The sequence below is a fragment of the Bos indicus x Bos taurus genome, chromosome 9 (assembly GCF_003369695.1).
Source record: "Bos indicus x Bos taurus breed Angus x Brahman F1 hybrid chromosome 9, Bos_hybrid_MaternalHap_v2.0, whole genome shotgun sequence".
In the NCBI taxonomy this organism is placed as follows: domain Eukaryota; kingdom Metazoa; phylum Chordata; class Mammalia; order Artiodactyla; family Bovidae; genus Bos; species Bos indicus x Bos taurus.
Window position 1 is genome coordinate 96,132,657 of NC_040084.1, and position 18,888 is coordinate 96,151,544.

Below are 18,888 nucleotides of genomic sequence, written 5' to 3' on the forward strand. Positions count from 1 at the left end.
TGAGTCAGCTCTTCGCATCAGGTGGCCAAAGTATTGGAGTTTCAGCTTCAGCGTCAGTCTTTCCAATGAACACCAAGGACTGATCTCCTTTAGGATGGACTGGTTGGATCTCCTTGCACTTCAGAGCATCAGACAAAAATTCTAGGAAGAGACTGACTACTTTTATTGCAATGCTTTTAAAGAATAGATTGGTCACATCTTTCTCACTGCTTTTATGCTTGCACAGGACTTCTCTTGCTAGACTAGCAAGTTAGAAATCTAATTCTCAAAGATAACTTTCTATAGATGGTCCCAACATGGAATACTTTGGAGTTAAAAAAAGTATGGCCTCAGGAAAGGCTAAAATCTGCCCTAGAAGGAAGTGGGCACAAAAAATGGACCAAGCTGTACATACTATTTCTGGTTTCAGTGCCTTGAAAGCTTTTCAAGTCTTACTCTGTGACATTTACATAGCGGTTTAATAGAATAGCCTTTTTGAAAGTGCCTTTCTTCAACTACAGTATCCATTTATACATCATCAGTGCATAATGATAGTTCAAGACTGATGCTAAAAATATGGCAAAGGAGAGAAACTGATTCTATGGGCTCAATGAAGCTGAGTTATCCAGGGAAACAATCTTGGAGAGAATAAGACGTGGGGCTCCCCCACAGCGCTCAGACTTCTCTCCCTCTACAAAGTGAGATCCTAGATAAAATAGACTTTATACTATTTTTTATGTGTCTGGGCTCCAGGAAGTTAAGTCTCCAAAGACACTTTTTTTTTTTTTTAAGTTACTGAGCTGAAATCAGAGCAGGAAGTCACAAGTTCCAAACAGAGGCATCAGGTGCAATTGATGTGAAAGCAAATGATGATCCCACTCATCAATAAAAATCCGAGACTTGCACCTGCTGCTAGGTGAAAAGATGACTTTGAGATTCCTGCATTAAGTTTGACCACCTGAAGACACTGCTGTTGCTGCTGCTGCTAAGTCGCTTCAGTCGTGTCTGACTCTGTGCGACCCCATAGACGGCAGCCCACCAAGCTCCACCGTCCCTGGGATTCTCTAGGCAAGAACACTGGAGTGGGTTGCCATTTCCTTCTCCAATGCATGAAAGTGAAAAAATAAAGTGAAGTCACTCAGTTGTATCCAACTCCTAGCGACCCATGGATTGCAGCCTACCAGGCTCCTCCATCCATGGGATTTTCCAGGCAGGAGTACTGGAGTGGGGTGCCATCGCCTTCTCCACCTGAAGACACTGCAGTATGCCAAATCCTAGTGAAACCAAATGCAAAGTCTTCTCTGGAGGGAAATCCCCAGTTTGGGCTCTCAGGATTCCCCAGTATAAAGATCAAACAAATTCAAGCTCACAACCCAAGATCAAATTTGCAAAGGAAAAATTACCATGAAAGTGAGTTAACAGAAATAAATTTTGGGTCCCCCACACAAGGACTTCAGAGAGCAAGATCATCAAACACAGATAAATTCTGTGTTAAGTGTTTGAAAGAAGGAAATTTTGTTGTTGTTCAGTCGGTAAGTCATGTCCAATTCTTTGCAACCCCATGGACTGCAGCATGCCAGGCTTCACTGTCCTCCACTGTCTCTCAGAGTTTGCTCAAACTCATGTCCACTGAGTCAGTGATGCTATCTAACCATCTCATCCTCTGCTGCCCCCTTCTCCTCTTGCCTTCAATCTTTCCCAGCATCAGGGTCCTTTCAAATGAGTCAGTTCTTTGCATCAGGTGACCAAAGTATTGGAGCTTCAGCATTAGTCCTTCCAATGAATATTCAGGACTGATTTCCTTTAGGATTGACTGCTTTGATCTCCTTGCTATACAAGGAACTCTCAAGAGTCTTTTCCAGCCCCACAATTCAAGAGCACCAGTTCTTTGGCACTCAGCCCTTTTTTATGGTCTAACTCTCACATCCATATGTGACTACTGGAAAAACCATAGCTTTGACTAGATGGACCTTGGTTGGCAAAGTAATGTCTCTGCTTTTAATACACTATCTGGGTTTGTCATAGCTTTTCTTCCAAGGAGCAACTGTCTTTTAATTTCATGGCTGTGGTCACCATCTGCAGTGATTTTGGAGCCCAAGAAAATAAAAATGATTATAAGACTTCAAAATATGTTTTAATACAAAGGAAGAAAGAAAGAGTTAGGAAGGCAAGCTGTGAAAACTGCACTTAACTTGTATGACTCATTTGTTGGACATCAGACTTTCAGGCTTGGTCTCGCCTCTTAGAAAGACTCTGACATTCTTGAACACATGGATTACTAGACATCCCAAGAGTGACAGCGTTCCTCACATGTCGTTCATATTCTGACTACCCACTTGTTAAAGCAGAGCCTTGAACACTATTGGACATGAGTCTCTTCTGAGTCTCCCTCCCTTGGTCACTCATCTGGTAACAGTCTACCTCTGAGAGCTGATTTGCTCTACCTAGGTGCAGAGGGAAAAAGCAAATGGGCTCAATCCCTGCTTTGCACTCCACTGTCCTGTGACGGAGTCCTAAGAAATGATGGTGGATCTTCACACACAGAAGCTGACACTTGAATGACTCCATGCCCTGGAATTTAGCAGCAGGTTCCTACATTTTCTGGGAGAGGGGAAGCAGCAGGAGGGTCATTTATCCAAAAACATTTTGTAGGAACATTTTTTTTTCAGTCTATCAATCAGCCAACACCATTGGACATCTACTTGTCTCCAGCAATGCCCTGGGCACGATGAAGTAGTTCAAAGAAATGGAAGTCATGGCCCCGAGCAGCAGGCTCAAAGGTCATCTGGGAGGGTTGGACAGTGTACAATCAAGGTTCAGTGAGAAAAGCAAAGCCAGGTTTTAGGGATAGGGGATTTAATGTGAATTAGACCTCACATTAGAGGTCTAATTAGACTTCCCTGGTGGCTCAGACAGTAGAGCGTCTGCCTACAATGCGGGAGACCCAGGTTCAATCCCTGGGTCAGGAAGATATCCTGGAGAAGGAAATGGCAACCCACTCCAGTATTCTTGCCTGGAAAATCCCATGGACGGAGGAGCCTGGTAGGCTACAGTCCATGAGGCTGCAAAGAGTCAGACACGACTGAGCGACTTCACTTCAGACCTCACATAAATCTTGGAGTGGTTTAAGAAGTGAAGACTTGGAAGGCAAAGTTTGAAGGATCAGAGAAGAATCACTCACTAGGCCACCTGTGGCTCTAACAGAAAAGTTAGAGCTTGTGGGGAAATCTGAAAAGCTGGGGTGGGCAGCCCCTAAATAAGATAATAAAGGGGTCTTATGAAGGGGGATTTGGGGCCATGCCTCAGTGGCTTCTACCTCTGAGGGTCTATGGCCTGATACTGGGCTTGGACCCACTATGGCCAGCCAAGCCAGCAGCTTGGCAGAGCAGCTGGACCCAGAGCAGAGAGGACCTGGGACAAGCTGGGAGCCACTGGGCAGCTCTGAGTCCACCCATCACTAGACGTGACCACCAGGAACTTCTGTGAGTGATGGTCACACTTCACTCCTACCTTCCAAGGCTCACACAAATCGCTTTCAGTTCAGTTCAGTTCAGTTGCTCAGTCATGTCTGACTCTTTGCAACCCCATGAACCTCAGCACGCCAGGCTTCCCTGTCCATCACCAACGCCCGGAGTTTACCCAAACTCATGTCCATTGAGTTGGTGATGCCATCCAAATCTTGATTCCAAATCTCCTTGGCCAACTCTAACCCGGGGAAGGAAAAGTAAGGAATCGCAGTGCAGCCAGCTTGACCACGTTGGCCCAGAACAACTTAGCACAGCTGGCAGTGGAGAACAGTTCCTGAGTGAAGAACATAGCTTGAAGAAGACAGAGAAAAGGTGGGTAGAGTCTATGTAAAACATCCATGAAGGTGGTATGACGCTTACCAAGGTTCAAGGAAAGATATGATTAGAATATGGGGAAAGGAGAGAACAAACTAATCAGTTCAGTTCAGTCGCTCAGTCGTGTCCAACTCTTTGCAACCCCATGGACTGCAGCACGCCAGGCTTCCCTGTTCATCACCAACTTCTGGAGTTTACCCAAACCCATGTCCATTGAGTCGGTGATGCCATCCAACCATCTCATCCTCTGTCGTCCTCTTCTCCTCCTGCCCTCAATCTGTCAGAGCATCAGGGTCTTTTCCAAAGAGTCGGTTCTTCGCATCAGGCGGCCAAAGTATTGGAGTTTCAGCTTCAGCATCAGTCCTTCCAAAGAATATTAAGGATTGATTTCCTTTTGGATGGACTGGTTGGATCTCCTTGCTGTCCGAGGGACTCTCAAGAGTATTCTCCAACAGCACAGTTCAAAAGCATCAATTCTTCGGCTCTCAGCTTTCTTTATGGTCCAACTCTCACATCCATACGTGACTACTGGAAAACCAACGTGGCTGCTTTTTTATTTCAGTGTTGGTCCAGGATGTATACAGTTTCTGCAGAGCACTGACGGGAACCATGGGCTCCTGAGCTGGGGTGTGATGTGGGGACACAGACAAACGAACAGCATCATCTGGCACTTGACTCTGTCCTGGGGGAAGACTGAGCCAGGGTCCTGCTGCCCAGACCTGGAGAAATGCGTGTGTCCCAAGGCCTCATCTTTGCATCCCACTGCTTCTGTGTCTCCTCGGCAATTACTTGGCAGGCCTGCCCAAAAAGAGAAGTCTGCTTCGAGAATAATGAATTCTGTCTGGCTGCTTTTTAAGGGCAAATTTTAAAATAAAGACAGCATTGAAAGCAAGTAGTGTTTTGTTCTCTGGTGACCTCAATGAGGTGCCTGCCAGCACCAGGGCCCAATAGCCTGGATTACAGGTCCAATGAGCCGGTGGCCCAGAGCACAGATCGAACAGTGCAGGGAAGGGACCCCGAGCTGTGAGCTTGCACCACAGCAGGAGGAAGAGTGGCCACTTCCTGAAGGGTCCCACCAGGGAGGGGCTGCAGAGGTGGCCCTGGGTATCTCACAGGGGAGGAGGGTGGGGAGATGCTTAAAGGGTGCCTGGTGCTCAAAAGGAAAGAAGTTCTGAGAGGGAGGAGGTTGTAGCCAATGAAGACACGGGGTCTCCAAAGATGAACATCAAACCTCAACCTGTTGCCATGTACCCCAAAACCTCAGGAGCCTTCAGAGACCCAAAGAGTAACATAGGAGCATAAGACGCCTCTGGTCCCATTGTCCTGTAAACTGTGTCTCCTCATTTCAGGACAAGATTTGAAAGCAAGCATTCTCCTGCATGTTCCTTTGGGAACAATAGCAGATGTTTTCGAAGCTATCTGTCCATTATTTTCAGGTCCTCTCCTCTAGATTGTCAACATTTCAATAGACTCTTCACCTTGCCAACTCCACATGTATGTTCCTGTATGCATGGCAGAATATTTTGAATGGGATGCTAGATTGCTAACTGGGAACATTAATGTTAACAGGCTTTAAAAATTATTTTTTATTGAAGAATAATTGCTTTACAGAATTTTGTTGTTTTCTGTCAAACCTCGACATCAATCAGCCATAGGTATACATATATTCCCTCCCTTCTGAGCCTCCCTCCCATCTCCCTGCCCAGCCCACCCCTCTAGGTTGACAAAGAGCCACTGTTTGAGTTTCTTGAGCCATAAAGTACATTCCCATTGGCTATCTATTTTACATACGGTATTGTAAGTTTCCATGTTACTCCCTCCATGCATCTCACCCTCTCCTCTGCTCTCCCCATGTCCATAAGTCTACTTTCTATGTCTGTTTCTCCATTGCTGCCCTGCAAATAAATTCTTCAGTACCATCTTTCTAGATTCCATATGTATGCATTAGAATATGATATTTATATTTCTCTTTCTGACTCACTTCACTCTGTATAATAGGTTCTAGTGTTAACAGACTTTTTAAATGGCATGGAGGAATACTGAGGTGGTTTCTGTCCCATTAGGTCACTAAGTGAGTGTTAGCAGCTCAGTCATGTCCGACTGTTTGTGACCCCATGAACTGTAGCCTACCAGGCTCCTCCATCCACGGGATTCTCCAGCAAGAATACTGGAGTGGATTGCCATTCCCTTCTCCAGGGGAATCTTCCCAAGCTGGGGATCAAACCCAGGTCTCCCAGCATTGCAGGCGGATCCTCTACTTCTGCGCCACCTGGGAAGGGTAGGACGGTGCCAATTCACATTTTCTCAGTTTGCATCTACTCAGAGGGGTGGTTCCTCCACCTACCGCTGGAATGAAGACGCTCCCTCCCTGGAGCAGTCATTTGCCTGAAGCTGTCACTGCGCTCACGAGGGGCTCTTCTCCGACCCCCATCTCAGGGGGACCAGTGCAGGAGGATAATGAATGTCTTAGATGAAGGGAGTTGATGGAGACGGGGAAGCCAAGGCCACAGGTGGCGGCCTTTGACCACCTGGAAGGGCAGCCTCCCACCGGCCTGTCCCGCTTGGCCTCACTATATTCACACCCCTCTGTGTCCAGCCAGCCCCACCCACTCTCCAAGCTGCTGCAATTATATCTTTCCAGTGCAGGAGGGTGGGAGGAGGAGGGGTTGTTACTTTCCTGCTGACAACCACCCTCTGGCTTCCACTGTCTGGTCTAAAATCTTTTTCAGGCCTCCAGCCCCCTCTCTTCCCAGCCTCCCTCCCTGGCCTGAACTTCCTTAGGTTCTTCCCTGCTGTCACAGCAAGGCCCCCCTCTGGTTCCCACCTGCTCCCTCCCTGCTGGGCTGGTGCCCTGGCCCTCTCCCCTGTCCTTCTGGCCAATGCCTCTGCCTTCAGAGGACTTTGTGACCTCTAACCTCTGTCCCCGAAACCTCCTGCATATATTTTATTCTTCATTTAGTTTTCATTTGTCTAGTTTTCCAGCCTCCATCTCTCCCAACAGACTCTTCAAGCATCCAGAGATTGTACCTGTTTTTCCCACCATGGTTTATTTAGAGCCGAGTACAATGCCCGCCATGCTGAAAGGGCTCAATGATCACTTGCTGAGTGAGTGAGTGAGTAAATGGACAAATGGTGTGGCTGAGGTTTCTACATCCTGCTCCACCCGTGCCCCCGGGTGCACAGGGAGGCCCCAGGCCTGGACTCAGGCCTGGTGTCTGTGGTTATGTTAGATCCATCCACCAGCAGGAAATGTGCCCCTTCACTTCCACCCACAGCAAAAAGCACAGGAGATCTCTGTGTTCTGGAACTCCAGAAGCTCCAAGGAACTCCAGCTTCCAACTCGACCACCCTGTTCCCCTTGTTGAAGTTAACGTCACCAGCACGAGACCTGGAAGATCCCCCTGTGGTATTTCCCCTTCGTCTCTCCTGCCGTTGTTTACTGATGAGCAAAAGATCCAGGACAGTCTCAGAGGAAGTAACTAGATAGTCTGTTCTAAAATCCTAGGATATTCTAGAATTCCCAGAAGTCTTACTGCTGTGAAATGAAATATTTTCTGCTCTACCATCAGTCAACAAGCCTTTTCCAAATACAAATTTCTGAGCCCAGGTGAAACAAAGCCAGCTGTTTGGAAGCCATCAGCTACTTCCTCCCGGTAAGTGCTGAGGAGCTGGAGGGACGTGAGAGGTGGCCATGTGCCACATCCACCATCTCTTACGGTAAACAAGGAATTAGGAAGTGAAAAATAGAGAAAGCGGGGACTGGCCCCAGATAGCTAGGTACATATGAAAGAAATGATTTCAGCAAGCCCGGATGCCTGCATCTTCCCATACATAGAAGATTGTTAAATCTCTTCCTGTGAGAGATTTAGTTTTTCTTAATCAACAGTAATCTTTTCATATTCAGATTACCTGCCCCTTGCTGCAACCTTGTATATAGCCTGGCTTCTCCCCTGCCTCTCTGGAGTCAGCTGTCTGGGGGTCTCCTGAGGTATTGTCTCCCTGGATCGAGTCCTAACATTCTCACCGAATAAAATCTAACTTTTAACTTTTAGGTTGCCGGTATTTATTTTTCAGTCCACACTGCGTATACAGTCGATCTCTCTCACATGGTCAGCATCGTCCCCCTCCCGTTCTTTGGGTCAGAGCTTCAGATCCCCAGGAGAGGGTTATTCTTATTTTCCAAGGGCTTCTTCACGGCCAGCTCTGATTTCAGAATGACTTTGAGACGTAACAAGATTTAAACCAATATTGATAGAGTCTAACCAAACAGTGCTTTCGCCAGCTCTCCTGTAGAAACAATGTCTCCTCCATTTTCACTTTAAATGTTTCATTTCTGGAGCACCAGTCCTAAAGGAAAACTTGACACTTGTGTTCATAGGTGTGCCTGAACACACACTTAAATAACCTGAGTATCTCTTCCAAGGGACTCCATGTCTGAGGGATGAAATCTGACTAAGGAAGAGGGATTCTCAATGACCACAATAAATGAATAAATGATCTGATGACCATGAAAGGAGTAAGTAGAATTTTGAGCCACGAGATAAGGGAAAGGAATTTACTGTTAAAAATGTGCACAGAAAGGTGTGTCTTAATAATAATGCTGTTCTAAAATGAAATTCGTCTAACATAAACAGCCTGAGATGTTTTCACATGCAATAACAAAATGAAGATTATTGGCCCCTATAGCTCCTTTGGGATTATTTGTCTGTAAGCAGCATATGAAGAAACCTTTGGAACCACATCCATATAACAGAAAACATCTGTTTGGGCATCTTTCAATTACAATATGTTACAGAGGAGAAAAAACTGGGATTCAGAAATACCAGTCTGACATGTAAACTGGCCATTCCTGATTTAAACATTTCATAGACTTCCTTGGCAGAAACAGCTATGATGATCCTTTAAATTTTCCTCTTTTGCAATTCTTAAAAAATTTGTCTCCCCATCCTCTTATATGGTAAATAAAGTAACTAGCATGCTTGCGTGCCCAGTTACATCCAACTCTTTGTGACCCCATGGACTGCAGCCTGCCAGGCTCCTCTGTCCACTGAAATTTCCAGGCAAGAATACTGCAGGGGGTTGCCATTTCCTCCTCCAGGGGACCTTCCCGACCCAGGGATGGAACTGGAGCCTGTTGCGTCTCCTGCATTGGCAGTCGGATTCTATCACTGAGCCACCTAGGAAGCCAAGATAAAGACATATAAACTAAGAGTAATCATGAGGCCAGGTTCAAAAACACTTCCTTATGAATATGTAATAAGAGGGAGGAAATAGGACAACCTGGACAGACATAGTTGGAAAATCTTAGTCATATAATGTGAGTCACTGATTTTCATTTCTCAGGTGGAGGGTGGCAGGCAGTAAAGGGGGGAAGAGACGCATCTTCCAACTTTAAAAAAATGTCTGTGATCCCACAAGGCTTTCCAATGCTGTGTTCTCTCCTCCCTCACAGTAAACCAAGCTCCCAGCCATACTCTCACCAGGATGATACCAGGCACTTGGGCTCCAGAAGCTAGACTCTTCCTTGAAGTCTTGCGAGAGTCACCGGTGGTGTCCTGATTGGTAAATGGTTAAGCCACCTGGGTTCAACCCCTGGGTTAGGAAGATCCACTGGGGAAGGGAATGGCAATGCACTCCAATATTCTTTCCTGGAGAATTCCATGCACAGAAGGAGCCTGGAAGGCTACAGTTGGTGGGGTTGCAAAGTCAGACATAACTGAGGGGCTAACATTAGGACTTTTCTGACTCTCCAAATACTCTTCACCTTGGCAGTTGATTCCTCTTCTTCTCCACGCTATTTGCTATTTGCACATACTGGTGATTCTTAAAGCTCTGTCCTGTGACAGCAGCTGCCAGCCCCAGGGTGTTTCTAAGCCTGCTGCATTGTCAGCTTCTCCACCTTGGTCCAGACCCTCGTCTTTCTCACCTGGACCACTGCATCTGTCTGCCCATTGGCCTCCCCCACTCTAGGCTGGCATCTCCACCACATCCCACCTCCTAATCATTCCCCAAGTGTAGCCAGGATGGCCAGCCTAAATGGCTTTTTCTTTCTCTTTCTTAAAATCTTCCACTGTGCCTCCTGGCCCTCAAGATAAAGCCCAAACTCCTCAGCTTGCCCCTCCCAGTCTGGGCCATCCTGGCCTGCTCTGCCTCCTGTCCTGTCTACCCTTACAACCATCCAACTGCTCTGGCCAGTGAGTAACTGAGGCCTCAGTCCCAATTCAGGTTGTTTCCACTGCCCAAGATGCCCCTTCCCTTTCATCACCTCCTGATGCATGCTCATCCTCTAAGGCTCAGCCTGTATGTCTCCTTTTTCCATGTCCAGCATTGGTTATTTCTATGTTCTTTCCATTTTTGCATTGATCAGTCTCACCCAAGTTTTTTGAAAAGTTTTATTCATCTTTTCAAAAAGCACAACTTTTGACTTTGTTGGTCTTTTCTATTCTGCTTTTTCAGTACTTTCTTCTCTTGTTTTTATTACTTCTTCTTTCTTTGCATTTATTTTGCTTTCCTTTTTGCAATTTCTTGAGATGAATACTTGGCTCATTGAGTTTTTTCAGCCTACAGTCTTTTCTAATACAACATTTTAAAGTGAAGATCTCCCTAAAGGGAGTTACTTTCACAGGTTTTGAAAAAAAAGCAGTATATTTGTTTAGATTTTGGGGGGAGCTACTGAGTTAAATACTTGTCTTAATACATATGCTGATTTATGTATATATGATTTATTATATATATATTTAATATATGCTGATTTTCCAATTATCTTTTTGTTTTTTATTGTGATCATAGTATATACCTTGTCATTTTAAAATCCTTTGAAATTGTTGAGACTTGCTCTGTGATCCATGCAGAGGTTTCAGCATCTCAGTTTTCTAATCATGCATCTGAAATCTTTTTTAACAGATTTTTTTTTTTGCCTGCTTTTCCTCTTTCTGAGGAAGATTTGTTGTAAAACTCCAGCATGGCTATGGATTTATCCATATCCCCTCACAAGTCTTTCTGTCTCCTTTTGCTTCAAATATTTCAAGGCCATAAAATTAGATGCATATAAATTTTAAATTATACTATCTTCCCAATGGATTGAATCCCTAGCCAATAAAAAATAACTCTTAATCTCCAAATTTTTTTTTTGCTTTAAGATCAAGTTTGTCTGATGTCCATATAGATTTACCAGCATTCCTTTGGCTACTATTGGCACAGTGTGATTTATTCTACTCTCTTATTTTCAAATTCTTTTATTTTTACATTTTAATTTGTGCCTTTAAAAGACCATAAAATTTGGCTTTGATTTACAATCATGTCAGAATGTTTTTGTCTTTTAACTGAAGTATTTTGTCTATTTATATTTAATATACTTGCTAATATATTTGACTTTAAACCTACCATCTTTCAGTATGTTTTCTATTTGCTTCATTCACTCCATGTTTTTTTCTCTTTTCTTGCCTTTTTTTGGATTGACCATTTTTATTATTTCATTTTTATAGCTTCATTTTATCATTTTATTTATTTGAAAGTTTTACTCTTTCTATTTTGCTTTTATGGCTACCTTGGAAATTATAACATGAATTCTTGATTTATCAAATTTTAAGGGTACTTGGTACTTTTACTACCTCTTGGACAATAAAAGGACCTTCAGTTCAGTTCAGTTCAGTTGCTCAGTCGTGTCCGACTCTTTGCAAGCACACCAGGCCTCCCTGTCCATCACCAACTCCCGGAGTTCACTCAAACTCATGTCCATCGAGTCAGTGATGCCATCCAGCCATCTCATCCTCTGTTGTCCCCTTCTCCTCCTGCCCTCAATCTCTCCCAGCATCAGAGTCTTTTCCATTGAGTCAACTCTTCGCATGAGGTGGCCAAAGTACTGGAGCTTCCAACACTTAAAAGTTCTTTAATGTCCCTCCCAACTTAAAGATTTTTAGGTCTTACGTCTTTAAATAGATAGATGATACATTGTTATTGTTCAGTTGCTAAGTCGTGTCTAACTCTTTGCAACTCCATGGACTGCAGTACACTGGTCTTCCCTGTCCTTCAATATTTCCCAGAGTTTGCTCAAACTCATGTCCATCGAGTCAGTGATGCCATCCAATAATCTCATCCTCTGTCGTCCTCTTCTCCTCCTGCCTTCAATCTTTCCCAGCATCAGGGTCTTTTCCAACGAGTCAGTTCTTCCCATCAGGTGGCCAAAGTATTGGAGTTTCAGCTTCAGCATCAGTCCTTCTAATGAATATTCAGGACTGATTCCCTTTAGGATTGACTGATTTGATCTCCTTGCAGTCCAAGGGACTCTCAAGAGTCTTCTCCAGCACCACAATTTGAAAACATCAATTATTCAATGCTCAGCCTTCTTTATGATCCAACTCTCATATCCGCACACAACTACTGGAAAAACCATGGCTTTGACTATACTGACCTTTGTTGGCAAAATGATGTTTCTGCTTAGATGATATATAAATGGATAGATAATAACTTACATATATATGCACCCACACATATACATTATTATTGTTTTATAAAATCAATATAATTTTGATTTACTCATATATTTATACTTTCCTTTGCTCTTGATTTATTCTGTATCCTAACCTTCCATCTAGGATTACTTTCTGTCTGCCTAAACAACTCTCCTTAGTGTTTCCTTTACTGAAGTTCTAGTGGTAACAGCTCTCTCTGATTTTGTCTGAAAATGTCTTTATTTCACCTTTATACTTAAAAGACATTTTTATTAACAGTCTACATTGGTGAGTTGTTTTTTTTTTTCTCAGTACATTAAGGATATTCCACTATCTTCTGACTTCCACTGTTGCTTTCAATAACTCTATTATCAGTCTAACTATCGTATCTTTTAAAAGTAATCTCTTTTTCTCTCTGGCAGCTTTATGTATCTGATTGTCTACAATTTCACTATAATATATCCTTTATGTTTATCCTAAGAAACTTTGGGAATTTTCCTAGGAAAATTGTCACTCGTTTTTGTTTTATGCTTAAGACTTTTAGACTCTGCTCCTTCTGAGTAGCCCTTTGGACATATGCTGGACCTTTTAATTATATCCTCTATGGGTTTTATGTTTTCTCATGACCTTATTGCCTTTACATGCTTCAGTTCAGTTCAGTTCAGTCGCTCAGTCGTGTCCAACTCTTTGCGACCCCATGAATCGCAGCACACCAGGCCTCCCTGTCCATCACCAACTCCCGGAGTTCACTCAGATCACATCCATCGAGTCAGTGATGCCATCCAGCCATCTCATCCTCTGTTGTCCCCTTCTCATCCTGCCCCCAACTCCTCCCAGCATCAGAGTCTTTTCCAATGAGTCAACTCTTCGCATGAGGTGGCCAAAGTACTGGAGTTTCAGCTTCAGCATCCTTCCCTCCAAAGAAATCCCAGGGCTGATCTCCTTCAGAATGGACTGGTTGGATCTCCTTGCAGTCCAAAGGACTCTCAAGAGTCTTCTCCAACACCACAGTTCAAAAGCATCAATTCTTCAGTGCTCAGCTGCTATAACCAAGGTTATAGTTTACTATAGCTTTCTCTTCAACTATATCTAATTTGTCATTGAACCTATACATTGAATTTTTAATTCAGTCAGATTTTCAAGTACTAGCATTTACTTTGCTCTTATGTAAGTCTGCTTTGCCACTTTTTATAGTTTTCAATAATCTACCAAATTTTCCCCTGAGTGGGAAAGATCCCCTGGAGAAGGAAATGGCAACCCACTGCACTATTCTTGCCTGGAGAATTCCATGGACAGAGGAGCCTAGTGGGCTCTAGTCCATGAGGTCACAAAGAGTCAGACAGGATTGAAGGACTAACACTTTGACCAAATTTTTCAAGCTTCCCTTTCTCTTCTTGAAAGTAGTAAATATAGTTGCTAGGTAGTCTCTTGCTATTAGTTCCCATACTTTATATTCTTATGAGTGTGTGTGTGTTATTTCTTATTTTCACTGGTTCTTTCATAGGTGAATGTGTACCTTGTGCCCAGCTTTTTGTTGTTTTATAGTTGACTTTGACTATGTGCTTGACATTGTATTTTTTAATTTATAGAAATATTTTGAAGCCTCAGATGATGCTATTTTTCTTTAGATACAGTTTTCATTTGCTTTTGCCTAGTCCTGGGGCACAATCAAACCAATCAATTATCATTTAGTCCAACTTCAGGCAATAAAATTTTCTTGGTCACCCAGATGACCTACAAATGGGCAACATTTCACGGAGGAACTGTTTGACTTCCATTTCACCCTTATTTCTAGGAGAAGCAAGTCCACTGAAACTGAGACCATGGCATAGGAAGTTTTATCCTGGGGAGCCCTGGGCTCAAATTTCATGCTCCCCCGATCTTACAGGACTAGAAGCATATTGCTCACTCTCTTAGACATGTATTTCAGATTCCCAGCTGCCCTTTGGTCAAAAGTAGTCCCAAATGCCAACCTCGCTTCTATGAATTTTCATCTTCTTCCAAATCTGGAGCCAGTGATTCCTCACTACCTTTATAGCTCCTTGATGCTATTAAAGAACTTTTTTTAATGTTTGCTGACAAAGGTCTGTATGGTCAAAGCTATGGTTTTTCCAGTGGTCATGTATGGATGTGAAAATTAGACCATAAAGAAGGCTGAGCACTAAAGAATTGATGCTTTCAAATTGTTGTGCTGGAAAAGACTCTTGAGAGTCCCTTGGCCTGCAAGGAGATCAAACCAGTCAATCCTCAAGGAAGTCAACCCTGAATATTCCTTGGAAGGACTGATGCTAAAGTTGAAGGTCCACTACTTTGGCACATGATGAGAAGAGCCGACTCATTGGAAAAGACCCTGATGCTGGGAGAGACTGAGGGCAGGAGAACTGACTCAATGGGCATGAATTTGAGCAAACTCTGGGAGATAGTGAAGGACAGAGGAGCCTGGTGTGCTGCAGTCCATGAGGTCGGAAAGAGTCAGACACGATTTAGCAACTGGAGAACAACAATTATTTGGTGGTTATTTTCAGTGAGATGATTGACCTAAATTACTCCATCACTATCACTATAAAATGAAGAATATCTTGTGACACTTTAAAGCAACATTATAATCTTCACATCATTTCTATGCAGTACCAAGTAATAGTACAGCACTGGTCCATGGTATTGTGAGACTGTGATGACCTCGAGCACTAAATCAATAATTTATTTAATACTGGGCAAAAGGCTAGCAAAGAAAAAATATCCAGCTTCTGCAGTCGACTAGTGTCCCCTTCCTGGGCCTCATCCTCTTCCATCCACTTAGTCCTCATCAGTGATATCATCCCCACTTGCCCTTGGCTCCCTTCTCTCCTGCTCCTGTATCTTTATAAAAGCAAATCATCCTATAAATGGCTTTTGAATCCATTCTCACTTTTTATCCTAAAAAATCAAAAGTGGTTTTGTTCCTGTAGGAATTCAGATGACTCTTCATTTTAAAAAAAGAAAGAAAGAAAGGTCCAGTTGCATTAAACTAAAAGAGACTTTAAGAAGCAAAGTTAAATAAGTGATTCATCATGCTGACATTGACTGGGAGAGCCTCCAAAGCACACAGAAGAGTAAATACCACTTAGAAAGACGGCTTTTCATGTTTAAAATCGTGATAATCATGTTACCCGAGTCCTCTTTGTTGAGGCTTAAAGTGCCAGGCTAAAAGTAACTAAGTTTCACACTCAATACAGAAATATATTCAGAAAGCCATTGTGTCTCAACTTTGTTTTTATTTTTATGATTTTCTAACAAGGACTGGCTCTGATGTAAAGGAGGTGACCCTGCATTGTAAACCCTGCCATTCCACACATGCTCAGCTTCCCTCCACTCTCAGAAAAGCCTCAAAGGATGTAAAACCAACAAGATTGAGCTTATTAAAGAAAAACCCCAAATAAAATCCCTACATTCCTCCCTTTTTACATATCTCCAAAAGAACCAACAGCCCTCAGCCCTGAAAATGACCACAGTATTTCCTTTCCAATGAAAACAAACATGCTTTAACTGAGAAATCTCAAAACCTATGGCAATCAATACGTCAGATAACTCCCCTCAAGAAAGACACATACTTGTAAATAACGAAACTGAGCAAATTTTGAGGGGCATTCATACTCCATGATTTTCATCAGCTATTCCCCCAGTGTCGCCCATGCCACCTAACATTCTTCCCCAGTCAATAAACAACCTAATTAAAACTAGCTGCCTGCCGTGGAAATGTATATGTGTACAGCCAGAAAGAGACAGAACATGATGTAGCTGGAGATACAGGTAAAAATAGAGATGACAGACAGTGGAAGTGGGGAGATGGAGAACAATAAGAAATGTGGAAAAGTGTTCACATTTGGGTGATCTGGGTGAAGAAATCTGGTTGGAAATTTTTTCTATAAGTCAAAAATCATCCCAAAATAGAAAGTAAAAACAACAACAAAATTCCAGGCCTTCACCCTCCATTCATTAGCTAAAACACAAATCTCCGTTCTCTAGCCCCGTGTTAAATAAGTCACCGCAAACAACATCACATCCTACAGGCGAGGTGCAAAGCAGTCACCTGTGCTAGGAGCTTCTTTTACCTCATTGCTCTCAATGATCCTCCCTAAAGCCTTGCCTTGTTGCCATGATCAAACCTGGGCGCCTTGCTGGTGTCTGCTAGACATAGGTTAGCACACCATCTCCAGGCAGAGACCTTCTGCAGATGTTCCCAACCAAAAAGAAAAAAAAAAGTTGAGGATGAACAAGGTTAGTTTGTAAAGAAGAAACCAAAGTTACTGATAGCTCACAGCAGACAAGGTCTGAAGTAACCTCTATTGATGTTTGGTGGGTCCATGCCAAGGTACGAAAAAAAGAATGAAGCAAAGAGGCAGACCACAAATTGCACAAAGCGCACATATGCGTCTGTGGTGTGACTTGCAGACTCTCCTCTGGCCTGGTCTTGCTCAACGTCGTGATCGTCTACTGAGCTCCACATTTTGGCTCTGCTCCATCCTGCGGCCACGTCAGTTTCCTCAGACCCTGGAAGCTTCAGGACAGCCATGTTAACTGCAGAGAGAAAAGTTCCTTACCTACAAATTCTCACGTTTCACTCTTTAATGCACAAACATTAAACACAACTTAAGCACAAACATCTCTCAGCCTCAACTACAGAGACTTCATAAACATTCTTTTGCTCCAGGTCTTTCTACTGAACAAATTCATTCATTTCAAGAACTGGTGGAGGCGGAACCCTCTCCAAGTCAAACGCACTCAGCAAAATGCCGTAAGCTTGCTAAGTCCTCTGGAGTGTGGCTAGGGGCTTACAGACATTCCTGGGTTTAGGTAGGAACAACCATATCCTCCATGCTGAGGGCTCTCTGCGTGACCAATCTCCATTTCTCACTTTTCCTCTGTATTTGCCTCCCGTCTTTCTTCTAGGTGTTAAAACCCATCCACCTGCTAAATATTTGCCTCGTTGGACCTTTGAGATTTCATGTTTTATGTACTCACACTGGTGAGTTACAATTATTCAGCAAAACCTGTCAGTGGGGTGGACCACAAACAAGGTATTTTTCCTGCTGACCTACAACGCATGTGCTCTCAGAAATCATACTCAAGGTATGAGCATTTGCAGTGTATCATGATCCACATGAGAAGTATCAGCTCATATAATGTTGGTTAACCCTCTACGCCCACCTTGCACTAGGCAGCTTTTTAAATAATGAACGAAAATGTAGTGAGCATCTACAAAGTGACTCCCCTGGTGGCTCAGACAGTAAAGCGTCTGCCTACAATGGCAGGAAACCCAGGTGTGATCCCTGGGTTGGGAAGATCCCCTGAAGAAGGAAATGGCAACCCACTCCAGTACTCTTAACAGAGAAGCCTGGTAGGCTACAGTCCATAGGGTCTCATAGAGTCGGACACGACTAAGTGATTCACTTTCTTTTAGACCCAAAAAAGGGATAGAAAAGAGGTGTGAGACGGTACTTCTTAACCTACAGGAGTGGGAGAGTTCAAACTCTTCTTAGAAGAAACAAGACATAAATGTGTGGAACAGCAACCATTTATGAAACCTAAGAGCCAAGAACCCCCACTCCTTTAAAAGAAAGATATGAAGTCAAAGCACCTGCCCTGGCGGGTTCCAGACACTGTGAAAGCGATGTGAGAAAGGTTTCCAAGCCGACTTTCCGGATGCTTTTCCACTCAGGTTACACGGGATACTGTCTACAGCGCATCCCTGCAACGGTGCAGAACGGGGTACCCCACCTGCTCACAGCAGCAGCTGCGCAGCTCAGGTTAGAGCGGGTCCAGGGGTCGCGCAGGAGACCACCGGGTGTGGGAGCTGCGCACGCGCACGGCTACCCCGTGTGCTGGGCGTTCCCAGGCACCCTGGGCGGTGGAAGGAAGGTCTGTGCGCGTCTAGCTCCCCGAGTACTCAGGAGGCACGTCCTATCATCCCGGACAGTCTGAGATGTCTGCACTCCTCTCCCCAGCAAAAGGGGCAGACGATGCAGCCTGATTCACAGCTGCCACCCTGAGTCCTCCGGGCATCAGGCTACGTGGCCTGGACGGTCCGGCCGAGGCCTCTAGTGCCTACTGTGGAGTGGGCTGGGGCTGGACCACAGGGCACTTGAGAAACACACACGAGTGTGGACAGTACAGCCTACCCGCGGGGCCCAGGCCGGGTTGTGGGGCGGGGCGAGGTGGTTGTCGGGCTGTTGTCACTAAGCCACAGGGCTTCACCTTCATTCACTCCTTCCTTGGGATGAACCTTTGCTGAGGGCATTCCTGGTTGCTCCGAACAGTGACTCCTGGGTTAAAGCAGTGAAGACTCCAAAGAGACCCCTCCATCACCCATGAGGCCAATGGCCCACTGTTGTGCCCCAATTAATTCACAGGACACCACAGAGGGCCCGGCTCTGGGGCCCGGGACACTGACGCGGGATGCCCGTCTGAGATGTGGGGACAGAGACACGTCTGGGAGAGTTGGGGTTCACCTTCCTGCTGGAGAATCTCCAGCCCCGATTCTTCCTTGGGGAAGAGGTTACCAAGCTGATTAAATCTCCCACCGTGCCAGGACGCAGGCTCCATGAGCTCCATACGCCACCAGTCAGCTCAGGTCTGGG

General features: G+C 44.4%; 1 pseudogene; it reads left to right on the forward strand.

Annotated features, from left to right (window-relative positions):
- The first annotated feature begins 16,678 nt into the window (after positions 1-16,678).
- LOC113898766 overlaps positions 16,679-18,888 on the forward strand; it is a 65,232-nt pseudogene continuing 63,022 nt past the window's right edge.